At 42.5% G+C, this 5,020-nt stretch overlaps 1 pseudogene across 1 annotated transcript; it reads left to right on the top strand.

The window, feature by feature from the left end:
* The first annotated feature begins 328 nt into the window (after positions 1-328).
* LOC149226804 (putative linoleate 9S-lipoxygenase 5) lies at positions 329-4,723 on the top strand (annotated as a pseudogene). Its single transcript, XR_016248303.1, has 10 exons — positions 329-472; positions 926-1,060; positions 1,258-1,607; positions 1,706-1,958; positions 2,074-2,415; positions 2,522-2,607; positions 2,745-2,852; positions 2,959-3,260; positions 3,372-3,635; positions 3,739-4,723. The product of XR_016248303.1 is annotated as a putative linoleate 9S-lipoxygenase 5 (transcript).
* The last annotated feature ends 297 nt before the right edge of the window (positions 4,724-5,020 follow it).

Raw genomic sequence — 5,020 nt, 5'->3', positions numbered from 1 at the left:
CAGGAATTTCCTCGTTCATATTTGCCTGTGTTTGGTCATCCGCTGAACATTGTGGAGGTCTTTGCATGACTTTTGTCATCGTCTGAACATTGTGAAGCGAATTGTTAATTGAAATGACATTAAATTATGTATTACTGTAACTCGTTTCCGTGTGGTCACTCTGACTCCGTATCATGAGCGGCATAGGATCTCGGTCAAACGCACCAATAACCAAGAATCAATGGAATAGAATATTGCCAAAACCCCACGTCGGCATAGATTTTTCCCCGCCGGATAGACCAGGAAATTTCCGAAGAAAGAACGCTTGAGCAAGTGGACTGTGGAACCCATGCCCATGGAAATTGGAAATTCAGGAAGTCTTTCACAGACATGGCTTATCAACCCAGCTCAGACCCGTTCCTTAGCATTCCATCGCCAGGGTTTCTATAATACGACAACCGTACCGGGAGGAGACATCCGATTAAATAGAATGGTGTTCTTTTCAGGCAATTGCCTTGCTGCTAAAATGTCAAAGTCAATTTTGAAAGAAATATAAATGCAAAGCAACTGCTATTCCTTAGCATTCTATGACGAGGGTTTCCTATAATACGACAACTGTACCCGGAGAAGACATCCGATTAAATAGAATGGTGGTCTTTTCAGGCAGTTGCCTTGCTGCTAAAATGCCAAAGTCAACTTTGAGAGAAATATAAATGCAAAGTAACTGCTATTCCCCTAGCATTCAGGCAGTTGCCTTGCTACTAAAATGCCAAAGTCAACTTTGAGAGAAATATAAATGCTAAGTAACTGCTATTCCCATAACATGTCAGAGCACATTTATGTTTCAATAGGATTGGAAATAAGAACTGCCGTCTTCTCATACCTACCTCCTTCCTCTGTTCGTTCCACGACTATAAATATCATCCCCTTTCACATTTGTGTGCAGACATCTCCCTCCCATCTCTTCCATTCTGCCAGCGGGCAAAGGCGACTCAAACACCCAGCCATGTATGCAGTCGCACAGCTATTTGGCCACCGCACCATGTTTACGTTTGCGCAGCACAAAATTAAAGGGGTTGCGGTGATATAGAAAAATGTTTTGGATTTAAATGATTTCACTGCAGACATCAGAGACGATCTCAAAGAGTTCTTTGGGAGAAAAGTATCATTGAAGCTTCTCAGCATATCTCAGATCGATTCCAGTGGGTGTTAATTAGATGAATTTACTCATTATAAATTCAATCTTGATTTATTTCAATTTTTATAGTGATTTAGCAGAGATTTTACCCAAATGTCATCCAATTTAATCTGCAAGCTAACCTTGTAATTCTTAACTCCTCTGAAGGCAATGGAAGTGCAAAGTTAAGTGAAATGTGCTTCTACAGAACTGGATCTCTACTGAAGAAGGGATCATCACTGGCCAGACCACCTATGGTATCGAATTCGACTGCGACTCCAACTTCGGAACCCCCGGAGCATTCTTCATTACTAATTTGCATGCTGACGAGTTCTTCCTCAACTCACTCACTCTTCAAGTTCCTGGTCATGGCAATGTTCACTTCGACTGCAACTCTTGGGTGTATCCCGCCTCTAAATACAACAGAGACCGTGTCTTTTTCTGTAATCGGGTAAACTTTATGATTCATCTCGTATATCAGATCCGGGATTGTGTTTTGATTAGAAAGCCAATTTGCTACTAAATGCGTTATACTGTAATCATTTGCAGAGCTATCTCCCCGCGAATACTCCTCATTCACTCAAAGAATTGAGGAAGCAGGAGATGATGAGCCTAAGAGGCGAATACGATGGAATGGCAGAGACTGAGAGGAAGGAGTGGGACAGAGTGTATGACTACGATTTCTACAATGATCTCGGAGACCCAGACAAGAGTGTGGAGCTCAGCCGACCAGTGCTGGGAGGGTCTCAACAGTTTCCATACCCGCGGAGGGGCAGAACGGGCCGTCCTCCTACAAAAACAGGTGAGCTTGTATTCGATTTATAGAGCAGCTCAATCCCCTGTTTCCTCGTTTGGGTGAAGAGACATGGCAGGGCGTAAAACAGCTAATTTTGTCGCCGGCGTTTATTGAATGACAGACCCCGCTACGGAAAGCAGACTGCCATTATACGAGAGCCTCGACATCTATGTTCCACGAGATGAACGTTTTGGGCATCTGAAATTGTCTGATTTCTTGGCGTATGCCCTCAAGTCAGTCGTCCAATTCTTGATACCAGAGCTCAAATCTCGCTTCCATTCAGACGCTAATGAATTCGACTCTTTTGAAGACATTATGAAACTCTACTCTGATGGAATAAAGCTACCCGACAACCCAATTCTCCAAGCTGCCAAGAAGCTCATTCCTCTTGAGCTCATCAAGCAGTTCCTTACCACAGACGGTGGAAAATTGCTCAAGTTTCCCCTTCCTCAAGTTATTGCTAGTAAGTACTTCTCTTCCAAGCTCATGTCTGGATGCTCATATTCGGCACTAGATTTCCACCGGACTCTGTAAATTGAATTAGGTGAAAATGGATTTAATGCGCGCAGCTGACAAATTTGCGTGGAGGAAAGACGAAGAGTTCGCGCGCCAGATGCTGGCAGGTGTCGATCCGGTTATCATACAAAGACTTCAAGTAACTAGCAAAGCACTTTCCGTCTGGTTTCATTATAGTCAAGGGTCATGCTCAGCTAGGAAATTTTATAAAAATCATGAATTCGCTTGATTTTTAGTTAAGCTTTGGCTACAGAGTTTGAATGTTATGAATGGCAGAGTTTTCCTCCGAAAAGTAAATTGGACCCGGAGATGTATGGTCCTCAGATCAGTTCTATTACTGCTTCACATATACAAAAGAATCTCGATGGGCTAACAGTGGAGCAGGTATGATCCAACTCAGCGCTTGTTGCTTAATTTAAATCTGCTCATGTCTAACTCTTTTCATCTGCCGAGAAATTCATGTACTCATACATTGATATGATGTTTTCAGGCTCTAGAGGACAACAAACTGTTCATTCTGGACCACCATGATGTCTTCATGCCTTATGTCAATCGAATAAACGCTCTGTCTAGAAAGATATATGCTTCTCGCACACTTCTCTTCCTTAAGAAAGATGGCACATTAAGACCAGTTGCAATCGAGCTGAGCCTACCCCCTTCAGATCAAAGTCGAGAAAGTGTTCGGCAGGTGTTCACTCCAGCAGGAGAAGGCGTACAAGGAGCTCTGTGGCAGCTGGCTAAAGCCTACGTGACCATTAATGATTCTGGTTACCATCAGCTTATCAGTCACTGGTAAAATCTAATTAGCAACCACTAGTACAATACATTCAGAATCTCTTTAGTATTTACAACATCATTATATAATATAGGGTCCAGACTAAGTAATTGACGGGTTTTTTCCAGGCTTAAGACTCACGCAGTCACGGAGCCATTTGTCATCGCTACCAACAGACAGCTGAGTGTGATGCATCCCGTGTATAAGCTACTGAGTCCCCATTTCCGGGACACCATGAACATCAATGCTCTGGGTCGCCAAATTCTTATAAATGCCGAAGGCATTCTCGAAAGAACAGTCTTTCCTGGAAAGTATGCCTTGGAGATGTCTTCGGTAGCGTACAAGGACTGGAGGTTTGACGAACAAGGGTTGCCTGCAGATCTGCTCAAAAGGTAACCATAATCAATAGAGACAGAAATCTGAGCTTGATCTGTGTTTCATAATCATCCATTTGAATTTTAATTAATATACCAATATGTGGCTACAACTTGACAGGGGTATGGCCGTGGTGGACTCATCAATGCCCCACGGGCTTAAGCTGATGATTGAAGACTACCCTTATGCCGTGGATGGATTGGAGATATGGTTCGCAATAGATTCATGGGTTAAGGAGTACCTGTCCTTGTACTACCAGAGTGACGATGCAGTGAAATCTGATACAGAGCTTCAAGCATGGTGGGATGAAATCAGAAATGTTGGTCACGGAGACAAGAGGGATGAGACATGGTGGTACAGCATGGAGACCGTGGAAGAACTTGAAAAGGCGTTGACAACAATCATATGGGTGGCCTCGGCTCTTCATGCTGCAGTTAATTTTGGGCAATACCCTTACGGCGGATATATGCCTAATCGGCCCGCCCTAGGCAGAAGGTTCATCCCAGAAGAAGGGTCCCAAGAATTCTCGGAAATGGTGGAGAATCCGGAGTTGTTTTTGCTCAGAACAATTAGTAACCGATTTCAAGCGACGCTGGGAATAGCCCTGGTAGAAATCCTATCGAGGCACTCAACAGACGAGGTATATCTGGGGCAGAGAGCGACAAGTGAATGGATTGATGATGAACGTGCGACACAGGCATTTGAACGCTTTGTCAAGAACTTGAAAGACATAGAAAGGAATATCACACAGAGAAACCAAGATCCCAATTTGAAGAATAGATCTGGTCCTGCCCAAGTTCCTTATACTTTGCTTTATCCAAACACCTCTGATGTGAGTCACAAAGGAGGACTCACTGGCAAAGGAATTCCCAATAGTGTATCTATTTAGTTTGATTTAGTCCATTCCATTTCCTTTTAGTTTGATTTAGCAAATTCCCAACAGTGTATCTATTTAGTTAGATTTAGTCCATTCCATTGGCAAAGGAATTCCCAACAGTGTATCTATTTAGTTTGATTTAGTCCATTCCATTTCCTTTTAGTTTGATTTAGTCCATTCCATTTCCTTTGAGATGAATGTTAATTTGAACTTGAATGAGGCATGTTACTAATCCATAAGCAAAGTGTGGCTGTAGCTGTAAGTGATGTTTGTAAATATAAACAAGTAAACAGAAGGATTCCGAGCTTTCTGATTTTGTGGTACTTCAAAAGTGAGATTATTCTCTATTTGGTGAGATTTTTTTTTGTAAGCTAGTGCGGTACTCTATTTGCCATTACTATAAAACGATTGGAAAATTACAGAACATGGACAGGTCTTTGCCCGCCCTTAAGGGAAACTAGGCTTACCATCTGAAATGTTTGAAAGCCATCCAAAAACAAAAAGTAACCAGTCTTTCTATCCATG

This window comes from Pinus tabuliformis, chromosome J (genome assembly GCF_031772625.1).
Source record: "Pinus tabuliformis cultivar Carrire ecotype Pingquan chromosome J, CPIR1, whole genome shotgun sequence".
Classification (NCBI taxonomy): Eukaryota; Viridiplantae; Streptophyta; class Pinopsida; order Pinales; family Pinaceae; genus Pinus; species Pinus tabuliformis.
This window is presented reverse-complemented; position numbering and strand designations above follow the sequence as displayed.